This window comes from Numida meleagris, chromosome 2 (genome assembly GCF_002078875.1).
Source record: "Numida meleagris isolate 19003 breed g44 Domestic line chromosome 2, NumMel1.0, whole genome shotgun sequence".
NCBI lineage: Eukaryota > Metazoa > Chordata > Aves > Galliformes > Numididae > Numida > Numida meleagris.
Genome location: NC_034410.1, coordinates 145435855 through 145449085, shown reverse-complemented (window position 1 = coordinate 145449085; position 13231 = coordinate 145435855).

The window sequence follows — 13231 nt, the reverse complement described above, 5'->3', positions numbered from 1 at the left end:
ACAGTCCAGCAGACTGCCAAAGCCCTGAAGGTCTTTTGCACATTGCTGGCTCAAGCCTACCCCTTGTTCTCAGAGTCTTTTATGAGTTATAATGGTTTATGAAAGAAGAGGATACTTTAAGAAGAGAGATTTTTAAAGGCAGCTCTTGCAGTCAGTAAAAAAACAACCAAACAACTTGACAGAAAACTCCAATCACTGATGGCATGAAGTTTCTTTTCAGCCATGGGGAAGACAGAAATAAAATTAGAAGGAAAAAAAGTTGTCCCAGGTTCTCTAAGGTATCAACTTAATGTGATATCAACTCAGTGCAATGAAGATGGTCTCCTAAAACTTTTCTAAGGTCTGAGAAGGTGATACTGAAGGACTTTAAGGAAATTCCTTCTTCAAATAACTTTTCTCTGAACTCCTCCAGACTGACAGAATGTTTTTCATTATTAAGACCCTTAGAAATGCAGACCATAAGCCAGATAAAGCCATTTGTCCTACAGGTATGCAGAGAAGGAATAGCTTCTCTGTGAAGCTGTCTGTACAAGCAGAAAACCTTTACAGTGGCAATGTAGCATGCCAAAGTATGAGATATTGCTATTCTTTTAATTAAATTTAAGTATTCTCTGCAGATACTATTTACTTTCTCTGATTACTGTACACAGACTTGTGTCAACGGCATTAGGAAGTGCTAAGTGTGGGTGGTTACCAGCACAGCTATCTAAGCCAACAAGAAACATCTGGATCATGAACGTTTCAGGGAGATAAAGATCATGAAAGCTGACAGAGTATGGAGATAAGTCTGTATTCTTAATTTGGAGCTGGCATCTCCTAGTTCACTGCAGAGGATAGCGGCTGTGATTCACAAAGATGGAGGGAGCTGATTTAACCTTTTAGAGGATGTGAGTAAGGTGAATCTGTGAATTAAGCAGTCCTTCCTACTTTTCAAAAGATTGGACAGTACGACAGCCATTTGGGCTATTTAAATCTGGAACTTCCCAGGGAAATGGTGGAGTCTCCATCCCTGGAAGTTTTCAAGAAAAGAGTAGCTGTGGCACTTAGGGGCATGGTATAGTGGCATGATGGAGATAACCTTGGAGGTTTTTTTCAGCTTAAATGATTCTATGATTCTATTATACACGGCAGGGATGGTGGGAAGTGCACACTTTTTGGTGAAGGAAGCTAAGAAAAAGGGAAATAGGTTAAAACGGTCACAGCAGAAAACCAAAGGCAAGGCATACAGAGAACCCAAGGACAAGACTGAAAGAAAAGGATATGAGAATATAAAAAATATCTACTAGGAATCACTAGGAGATCTGATCGGGATGTTGCACTAGGGATTGACTTCCTGGCTCCTGGAAACTGCCACATCCTCATTTGACAAAGTTCCTGCTCTGCTTGACAATGTTATGGGGCTCAGTTGGCCTTTGTTACTCCCTGACATCTCCACTGAGTGAGCTGCTGCTTGATAAGAAAAAGAAAGCCACAGATGTAATGGTAAATATCATTTATTCAGCCACTCTGAGACACTTAAGAAACTAAGCTTTGGTCATGTGTGGCTACAACAACAGAGCCTTGACCCTTCCCAGGAGAGAGAGGGCTGTATGATTCTAAGATTCTATGGAACCAGACAAGGACCTGAAGAAAGTTGAGATCAAGTTCTTTTACCCGGGCTTCTGCTGGACTGGGACAGCTGAAGGCAGCAGATATTTGCAAGACAGATGTTCACCTTTAAGGAGTTCAGTTAAAATCCTGCAGAGGTCTTGGAGCAGCCTTTAGCAAAAAGAACAGTGAAGGTGGGTTCAGTGCATTTTTTTCATGCACTACAAAACTGCATTGTGGAAACCAGCCTGTTGTATAGATGCAAATAGATTCAGTTAGATGCAATTAGATGCATTTCATAGAATCATAGAATCAGTGAGGATGGAAAAGACCACTAAGATTATCCAGTGCAACTGTCGACCCATCATCACTATGCCTGCTAAACCCTGTCCTTAACTGCTACATCCACATGCTTCTTGAAAACCTCCAGGGACAGTGACTGCACCACCTCCATGGGCAACCTGTTCCAATGCATTACCACTGTAATGAGAAGAACTTTTTCCTAATATTCAGCCTGAAGGGTTGGAAAGGAGGTTTATGGAAGGAAGGTTTATTAAGGGCTACTCATCATAAAGACAAGATTCAGGCTCAGGATGTCCCTATGTCAGACTGCCCAAGGACAGAGGGTCTTCTTTTTATAGTAGTCTCAAACTTTTTTCCTATACATCCACTTGCCACAGCTTTCACTTTTCATTGTCTGTGGGGAGATGTGTTACTCAAGAGTTTCTTATCAGGCATAGCTCATCAACACATACCAACAGGAACGATTAAGCCATCCACCATCCATCCCTCCATTTGTATTTCTTACACTCCTTATTTGCTTTTGTCCTCTTCTTATTGGTATAGCTGGTCAAGCTTAGTTCAGTCCAGCATGCTAGGACATGCAGCACTACTTCAACACATGAAGAAATATTTTAAAAGTAAATGCCTTTCTTTCCATTCATCCCTTTCTCTTCCCCACACAATATATACAAGAACAGTGGAGCTATCAATGACTAGAGGTTATGGAGCTGTCACAAATGAGAGGAGAAAAAAAAACAAACAGAAAAAAAGAACCAACAAACATTTTTAGGAGTAACAGAGAAGACAGCTTTCTGACAAACCAGGACATATCTTCATTTGGTGTGCAATTAATATTGTTTCATTAATTTTACAAAGAAGCAAAGCAGATGCATTTTACATCAGTCACAATCTCACTCCAGATCTCTCAAATGCCTTTCGTGATATTCATGGCAATTCGCACAAAATCCTTTCCCTGAAACCAGAGCTATATTTCAAGTTCAGGAGGTCAGTTGCTTTTTGGGGAAGTTACATAGGATAGTAAATTTGCAGTGGGAATCTAGAAACAAGCAAAGAGTGGAGCCAAAAAATTGCTGTTCTGGGAACGTTTCCTACTGACCTTATAATCACCAAAAACAAGAAAAGCACAATTGAAGTCAAGCACTTCTGGCCCCTTATGGAGCATGGGGGGGGGGCACAGTTATAATAACTGAAAAGTAAATTTTAAGCTCTCCAATAAACATATAATAAATCAATGTCCTTTTGCTTGTTTTAATTTCATACATAAGATTTATGAACCTGTATATTTAGACTGTTTATGTAGAGCGCTGGCATGCAGGCTACTTCAGCACAATAAAAGAGCTTTCTCTGAATGTATGCTCAGATGCTGTTTTGATTTGGCTTTATTTTCATGATTTAAATTAAGACATCCATCACTGCCTTCCCAAGATCAGCTTGAAGTGAACGAGGTCAAAGGTATATTTTGTGTTAGTCACAATTCAGTTTCAGCATCTTGTTTGAACTACACCTGATTCCATGCATGGCAAAATCTCTCCTTTCTTACCAACCCTTTCGTTTCCTTAAATCTCAGTCTTCTGTTGGTCTTCTGCATTCCCTCATACTCTTATTTATTTCTCTTCCACATGGAATTCTTGGCTTGTAACCAAGTGCCACATTGGAGCTGATTCAGAGATCACAGTTACACTCTTTGAGTCCTCCCACCAAAGAGCATCCTGTCTGACTCACTCAAATGAGAGTAAATAGAGGTGTGGGTACCATTTCTGAATTCTTTTTGAGTTCCTAGCTTTCCCTTTAAACTACCAAGCCTTTCTGATAGCATAGAATCATAGAATCATAGTATCATAGAATGGCCTGGGTTGAAAAGGACCTCAAAGATCGAGTTTCAAACCCCCTGCTGAGTGCAGGGTCGCCAACCACTAGACCAGGCTGCCCAGAGCCACGTCCAGCCTGGCCTTGAATACCTCCACAACCTCCTTGGGCAACCTGTTCCAGTGCGTCACCACCCTCTGAGTGAAAAAATTCCTCCTAATATCTAACCTAAATCTCCCGTCTTAGTTTAAAACCATATCCCCTTGTCCTATCACCATCCACCCATGTAAACAGTCATACCCCCTCCTGTTTATATGCTCCTTTCAAGTATTGGAAGGCCACAACGAGGTCTCCCCAGAGCCTTCTCTTCTCCAAGCCAAACAAGCCCAGTTCCCTAAACCTTTCTTCGTAGGAGAGGTGCTCCAACCTCTGATCATCTTGGTGCCCCTCCTCAGGACCTATTCCAAGAGCTTCACGTAATGCATCTCTCAGCCTTCTGTGTATCAAGAATAGTCCTTGCTTACACACCATGGATACCACAGGGACTGTCCTGTCGTCACTATGGGAATATAAGGGAGTTGTGATAGCTTCTCTCCTCTCCATCCCTTTCTGTCCAAACAAGGACTGATCTTCTGCATTTTTGTTAGTCTGCCTGTTCATTCGATCATTTCTTTTTATGCGATATGGCCTGTGTACTGGCAGAATTTAATATCACTGACTACTGCTTGAATGTGGGTTTCTGAGCAATATTAATCATACCTAAATATCGTTACGCTTATGATTTTTGCTTTTAGCATTTTCCATTTCGTAATCAATGTTAAAAATGTATCTTTTTTTTTTTTTTTTTGACTGCTTTGTGAACTCTTCTGAAATCTCTCTAGGATGACTGTGTTGAGACTTCGCCATTTGAAAAAGCTTTAGAATTACAGTGGTCTGGTGGCACTCAGCTTGCAGCAACCACCAGAGAGAGTTTTCTCAGATGCCTCTGGGAACACTGTGGAGTACTTGTGAAAAGGGTTCCAACTATGACATTTTGATCTTTCTCACTGGAGAAAGCCTTTCTCATGTTTTTTTCACAGTTCATCCCACATAAGGAGTATTCCTTGAGAGGGATGAACTGCCGAGAGTAATGACCAACTCCCTCCTCTTAGCTAACCTGTGGAATACGTCTGATATGCCTAAGATGCCACAGTGTAAGATCTAAGTATAGATGGACTAGAAAAAAGAAATAAGTTTCTCTCTCTTTCAAAATTATCTATTACTACTTGGTCAGTTTGACCACTGAGTCAAATCAGCAGCACCTAACAAGAATGAAATCCCTAATTTCCCTAACAAGAATGAGCATGCAATGTCACTGCTGAGCAAGGTCTCCTGATCATTTCCTTTGGACACTTCAAGTGAATGTGTAAGTAGTTTTGTGCAAGTACAGCAGGTTATTTCTGTACTGAGCAACTTGTTCTACTGAAGTGTTTAGTCAGAGGAACAGGAAAAGGAAAGGAGAGGTAAAGAAAGACAGGGCATCCTCCCCTCATGTTTGATAAATGCATTTCAATTTTAACACTGGTTGCCCTTGTGAATTCCCATCTCTGGAGTACTGCAACCAGGCCTGGGGCCCCCTGCGTAAGAAAGATGTGGAGCTGTTTGAGCAGGTCAAGACAAGAGCTATGAAGATGATTAGAGGGCTGGAGAACCTTTCATATGAGAAAAGACTGAGGGAGCTGTGTTTCTTTCTGGTGCGTAGTGATAGGACAAGGAGTAATGGCCTAAAATTTGAACACAGGAAGTTCCATACAAACATGAGGAAGAACTTCTTTACAGTAAGGGTGATGGAACACTAGAACAGGTTGTCCAGAGAGGTTGTGGAGTCTCCTTCCATGGAGATATTCAAGACCCATCTGGATGCCTACCTGCACGACCTATTGTAGGGAACCTACTTTAGCAGGGGGTTGGACTTGATGATTTCTTGAGGTCCCTTCCACCCCTGCAGTTTTGTGATTCTTTAGGTTAGAGAAGAGAAGGCTCTGGGGAGACCTCATTGTACCCTTCCAGTAAATGAGGGGAGCTTATAAACAGGAAGGAGACTGACATTTTACATGGGCTAATAGTGATAGGACTAGGGGGAATGGTCTTAAACTGAAAGAGAAGAAATTCTTTACTCAGAAAGTGGTGTGGCCCTGGAGCAGGTTGCCCGGAAAAGCTGCGGATGCCCCATATTCCCCGGCAGTGCTCAAGGCCAGACTGGATGGGGACCTAGGCAGCCTCATCTGGTGGGTGGCAACTCTGTCCATGGCAGAGGGGTTGGAACCAGATGGACCTTGAAGTCCCTTCCAACCTAAGCCATTTCATGATTCTATAATAATTCTCAGTCTTGGTCCAACAGGTAAAAACTCAAAATACGAGCAAAAGATTTTTCTCCCTGCTTACCTAGGCTTAGCTTAGGCATTAATTGCTCTGCTTAGGTTCAATCCCTGCCCATTTATAATCTGATGACAGTGTCTTGACTAAAACTGGAATCACCCTCAATTCCCAAGAGTTTCCATGTAGAAAAAGCGTCACCTCCAGAGCACGTCTCACCTCACCTGACCTACAGACATCCTTTTTACTTATACATCAGTAGAATCCTTCCTGCTTGGAACCAGCAGTAGACCTCACAGTGCCACTCATGACTCAGCTAAGATAGGTTTGTACCATGCAACAGAGAACAACATAAAGGTGACAAGCTACTAGAGACACAAATCAGTGAATACAGCACCAAGCAAACAAGTCCGTTCAGGCCTGAAGCTGACATAGCTGAGATCAGTGAATCCAGCATCTTTCTGAGTAACAAAAGCCATTCCTGCACTACCACTGGTGTCATATCCTGTGATATGTTTCTTAATCAAACTGATAGTAAGGGATTTTGTTCCCATTATTGTGACTAGGACAGCGTTCCAGACCCTTCACTCTTAAATCTTAAGCCTTTCCAGGATGATTTCATCCATATTCAATGTACACCAACTTATTCTTGCATTAGCATTCTCTTTTTGCTTAAACAACCTTTCCCTGTTCCTTGAGCTCACGTCACTTACCTTTAGAGAATAATCATATTCCCTCTCAGCTTCATTTTTCCTAGGCTGCGTAAGAAATAAACACTTCTAGGTTTTTCCTGTCTAGTAACCTCTCCATGCCACTGATGGTCCCAGATGAATTTCATTGCACCAGTTGGAATTCATATTCCTTGTATGTGTAAGCAAGGATTTCGTACATTGCTCTGTAAGAGGTCTCAGAATCGTCTAATCAAAGTGGAATAATATTTCCCTACCTCTCTTGAGAGTATCTCAGCTGAAGCATCCGTAGGATGTTTGCTTTTACAGGTCTGTATCAATCTGTGATCAGCAAACACAACATGCCCTTTCTACTCTCTCATTTTCTACTGACAAGCTCCAGCTTTATAGCTGATTCTTCTGTTGTTAATCCCTGCATACATGACCTTACTCTCTGTACTATTACATTTTTTCAGTTCTCCATCCAATTCACCAATGCTTTTCTGAATTGCCTGTGCCTCCCAGCTTTATGCTGTCTACGGATTTCATTAGTAAATACCTATTTTTTAGGGGAGGATCCCCAATGAAAACATTAAATAAGATTAGTTCAGAGACAGAGCATTGAGACTCTTCAATAAAAACTGTCCTGTAAACTAAAAGTTCTCTTCTCTACAGAAAACGTGGGCATTTCTCTTTAGTAGTTCCTTACCCCATAAGTATTTTGGACACAGTCCACATTTTCTGCAGTTAATAATTTCCCATGTGGCACAATACTGATATTGCTTTATTGAAGTCTAAGTGGATTATGTCTTCAGCATTTTTTCCATCCATAAGAATTGGTTATCTTTTTCAATGAAAGATATCAGGCATAATCTGCCTTTGATAAATCTGTATTACCTCCTATCTTGATTTATTTTCACCTCCTTGTGCTTGTTTCTCTTAATTATTCATTCATTTTTGTTTTCTTGATGATTTATTCTAAAGCATGCTCACTTGCGGGGTTGGTTGGTTGCTTTTCTCTACTCTGATATGGACACTATATTTATTACTTGACAGTCAGATGGAACCACCCCCAACTTCATACATTTATTAAAGAGCTTTGAGATGGAGCACTGATTTCATGAGCCAGCTCTTTCAAATATCAAGAATGCTGATTACCCAGCTCCATATCTCCTCCCTTCTCCCTAGCTAAATGAAACTAGTTTAGAGAGTTTTGTTTCCACCTTGGTAATAGAAATTTCCATGTCCAAAGTCCTCTTCCCATTAATCATCTTGTCTTTTCCTAGCAGGCTCTACATTAGACACCTTATAGAATACTGAGCTGAAGTATACCCTTAGCTGTGGGGTCATATTCCCATTATCTTTAATCTCTGCCCTATATTTCTTATTCCACCTTTTCTTTCTGTTTTCACGTTTAAATACTAAAGAAATCTGTGCTCCCAATTTTCTTTGCCAGGAATAATTCAAATTGACTTTTAGTAATGTCCGTGCTCTCCCTGCATTTTTTGAGCTTGAACATACAGTTTTCTCTACTGACCTTTTTGTTCATTGTAAGGTCTCTACTTGCATTCACTTTTCTATCAAAGCAGTTTCAGTAGGAGTTCTCCTTCCGAGGAGCTTAGTGAACTCCATCTTTGCAGAACATCGGTTAGCTCCCAAGCTCTTATTTGGCTGCTAAAAGGTATAGACTGATTGGCCCTTGTAATCATTGCCCTTAAAAGGGAAATATCCCCTACATCCCATCCTGTTATACAATCTACTAAATTTAACTGAATTCTAATACAAAGATAATAATAATAATAATTAAAAGAATGAATTCAGTAGCAAGTATCAGCTTGAAGACATAAAGAAACCAAACACTGTTCATCACTTTTCATTGTTTCTGAAATTAATTACTACTGTACTACATAAGATCTTCTAGTTGTTGACATTTCCATAATTACATTCGGCTGTGGTGCTACTCAGAGAAAACTGCTAACACGAGGATACAGTTTCATGTTGTGCCTAATTTTGTTCAGCTTCAGGATGCTGCTATAGAGTTGTTCCTAGTACTTTCTGCTGCCCTCAGCTACAGGCTACAGAGCTGCTCAGTCAAATGCATGGGAGAACACAAGAATATCTTGCCAGGGTCAGCTCAAAAACAGAAGGAGGAGGACCACCTCTTCTGATGGCATCCCACTCTGAGATCAGATTATAATGCAGATCTGCACACTAAATCATTGGCATTTAAAATACTTCAAATCAATTGATCAGTTGGCCTACATTTACTACTGTTGTTTTTGAAAGGTTATCATTTTAAGGTCAAAAGTCTTGGCTCAGTCAAGAAATGGTTCATTAATACCTTAAGCTTTTAGACTATTAAAGGCATTTTGTTAACTTAATCATCCTCCCTTTTTGTGTATATCATCCTGATGAACGCACGTATCTCTCCTACCATTTCTCTTCCCATAGCTAGTCTGAACACTGTATTATCTCAATGGCCTGCAGGTGTGTAGATTTGTATCTCATTTTATCAACACTGTCTGAGGAAAATAAAATGGATAGAGTAACTCGTTAAAATGAGAGAGCCAGCCTCGTTCAGATTTCACATTCTTTAATCTGACTGATGAATAGATTTCAGCTCCAATATCCAAACAGATAAATAACTAAGTAAAACAATTTCCCCCTCCAAATTTTAATTCTTATGATATGCAAGTAAGTAAAACCACTAATTTGGATTTATATAAAGGCTTTGTCATAAATTATTCAAAAGCACATTGCGAACTGACATAGGAAATTAATCCAAAGCTTCTTGACTCAGAAGAAGTCCTTCCATTGACTTCAGGCTGACTTTGGACTGAAAAGCACCTGAACTGCTGCTGAAGTATTGTCACTTCTGATCATCAGCATAGGGCTATTCAACAGCCTATTAACCCCAACTGTCATATAAAACTTGGGGATGTTATCCTAATGAGCTACATTACTGGTTGGAATACTTCATGAAATAAATGCAGGTGGAATAAAACCATTCAGCTTGCTACTTGTCCTGAGCCTAAGACTAAATGCATTTTCTTAACCATCCTCATCTGTCCTTGACTGCAAATTAGGAGTTTTAACCAATTCAGGATAGAGGGGATTTCAAATACACAGTATCCTCCTGGCCATAAAACAGTGCATCTCCTCAGATTTGAAGAAAATTTAACTTTCCCGGTGCCTTATTGCAGCATCCAGCCTCTTCCTTGGAGGAGACTTCTAACTGGCTGGATAATAAGTATATTTTAGTAAGTCAATTCAGTAACTTGGGCATGAGATAAAAATAATGCCCAGACACTGCAGCAGGAATCCAGGTCTAATGTCCCAGGGTTGCAAGGCCAAGTCTCAGTGCTAGTGTGTGTTCTCTCCAGCTAGACACTGCACACACCTGTACTTATCTCTACCACCCACATAATAAAAAGTGGGAAGCTGTCATCATGAGAGGAATGGTTCATCTGCTTTTAGTATTTATTTCATTTATTAAAAGGATGATCTGTCTGAAAAGCAATCAGCTATAAAACCTCTCCTAAAAAACACACAGCTGTAGCTTACTCCACTAGTTGGTAAAAACACATTTTTAAGAGGAAAGGTGAAGTAATTTCACAGTCCCTAGGCAATTGTGTTCAAGAGTAATGACCAGGTGCAACAATATTACAAAGGATATCCACAGGGGGAGATAACATCTATTGTTCGGTGGAACACACCTTCTAGAAAAAAGCTCCTCCAAATGAGGATTAGGGAAATTCAAAATTCTACCTATTGGTGCCCTCCTCAAAGCTCAGCTAAACATGAGCCAGCACTGTGCCCAGGCAGTCAAGAAGGCCAACCGCTTGTATCAGAAATAGCGTTGTCAGCAGGAGCAAGGAGGTGATTGTCCCCCTGCACTTGGCACTGGCAATGCTGCACCTCAAGTACTGTGTTCAGTTTTGTGTCCCTCACTACAAGAAAGACATTGAGGCCCTGGAGTGTGTCCAGAAAGGACAACAAAGCTGGTGAGGGGTCTGGAGCACAAGTTGTATGAGGAACAGTTGAGGGAACTGGGATTGTTCAGTCTGGAAAAGAGAAGGCTCAGGAGTGGCCTTATTGCTCTCTACAACTCCCTGAAGGGAGATTGTAGTGACATAAGGGTTGGCCTCTTCTCCTGCATAACTAGCTATAGGATGAGAGGGAATGGCCTCAAGCTGTGCCAGGGCAGGTTCAGGTTGGATATTAGGAAAAATTTCTTCTCTGAAAGTGCAGTCAGGTGCTGGAACGGGCTGTATAGTAAGGTGGGTGAGTGACCATCCCTGGAGGTGTTCAAGAAACATTTAGATGCTGTACTGAGGGACATGGTTTAGTGGGGAAATGTTGGCGGTATGTGAACAGTTGGACTGGATGATCTTGGAGGTCTTTTCCAACCTTGGTGATTCTATGATTCCATGGTTCCTCTTTATCATGAGTGATCTTTTAAACTTTACAGATCCTACGCAGTACATCCTCACAACCCTTGTCCCTCCTTTCCAAGAGACTGTAGGATTTCCTTGTTCATGAGATGCCATGTCTTTCTTTTTGGCTGTTCCTTCATTGTCTCTTTGCAGCTTGATGGCCTTTCTTCCGCACAATGTCTCAGCTTTGAAAGCAGCTTTAGCCCAGCTGCATGATTAGCACATTTTTTCCAGGAAATGAGGGAACAGTAGGTTGGAAAACTTCCATCTTAAAAGACTTGAGCCCAAGCTACCCACTTCCTAAGCAAGCAAGATAATCCATAGGATGTTATAAAAATGACAGATACTGTGTTACAACACAGCCAAGGTAGTGTCATTGATGATCATGACATGAACCCATAGCACGCTTTTCAGATGAGCTTCATGGAGATGTTTGGGAAAACAGTGCCTATTTCTTATGAGATGCTGGGAAGAAATTGTTCATTTCTGTTGAGACAGCAGCATTGCTGGATATGCATAAGTGAAAAAAATAGAACATATCTAATGTTTACAGCAGAAGCATTGCCATGTATGGATAATAGATGCCTAAAAAAAAACCCTAGGCAATTGCTTTGCAGATAGTTTTGCAGGGTAGTCATCTTTAACCCCACCCTGTAAATCAGGACGTAATTGGTAAAATTTCTTAACGTGGAGCTCATCTGCAGTGGTGTAAGCAACAAGAGACCCAATCAGTATTGGCAACCCGTACTAGGAGCACCTCGTTACCAAAAGTGCTTTGTGTGGGTCAGTGTAATATCTTGTTGTCTTGTTTCTTGCTCCCACTATTGCTACATGCAGTCACGACACTGAGAAACTTCAGGAGAGATTTAGTAACATAAATAAGGTCAAAGGAAAGCATATTTCCATGATCACAGACTATCTGACAGCCATTCAGATGGGAAGGGAGGAGTTGATTCAAGATGCTAAATTTAATTAAAGCATATGCTCTTGGCTTTTGCAGTTAAATATCCTTAAATCTCCCCTCCTTTGCCTCCTTACCAGGTTATCACAAACTTTTAAATCGCATTGAAAGGTTCTTGTTCCATTGTTCTGCAATATTTTTTCCTAAAATTTGTTTCTGCCCTCTGTTCACTTCCTCAAGAGAAATTATAAAGAAATCCTCATCAAAAGGGTATTAAGACTATTTTCAAGAGGATAGCAAAATTAAAATCTGTGGATGACCAAACAAGAGAGAAATTATCACCTTGCAAAGTTATTAAATTTAAAATAATACTGTTCATCGTTGTAACACACAAAGGTAGTTAGAAGATTATAAGAAGCAAGTTTGTGATTACAGCCAAAATGTGTATCAGTGACACAGACAAAGGAGGTCCTCTCTGTGGAAGCAAAAATTTAGGCTCCTGGAAAGGAAGCTGAAGAGCAAGAGTTCCGTGGTGCTGTTCTTTGAAATTGTCCCTTTATCTCATGTGGGAGAGAGCAAAGTATGTGAGCAAGAATCTACACTTATGGAAACTCCAGGCCAATAAAGAAGAATGGTCTTTGGTCAACAGACCTTACTGTTAATCTGTATGGCAGCACAAACAGTCTACGATATAAAACAAAGAGGTAGGGAGAGAAAGAAATAAAAGGGCATTGGGAGACTTCAGTTAGCATTCATGGAGACTGATGAAAGGTCACATAAGAGTCTGAAGGAAAAAAACCTGAATTTTTACATGCCTTTAATGAGTGTTTCATGTAGTGTCTGGTTATTGATCTCAGAAGATGTGTAACCCCTAGGTTGGTACTAAGGGTTAAGGAAAATCTAGTTCGAAAGTTCAAAAGAAGTCAATGTCCTGCAACAGACTCCACAGTGTACCTTGTGTTAAGATTCCGATGGGAGCAACAGGGGTTGCCCAGTCCTTTGCCTAAATTCAGCACTGGGAATGTGTTAAGTTAAGCTCTCAGAAAAAGAAAAAAGGAGAAGCTAGAGGAATTTAATTCTCACAGGTGTTGACAGTACTGAAGAGTGTTGAGTAGGAGACATGCCACTGGTGTACTGCTGGTTTTCTCTTAGAATAGTCTGGAGAAAAAAAAAAA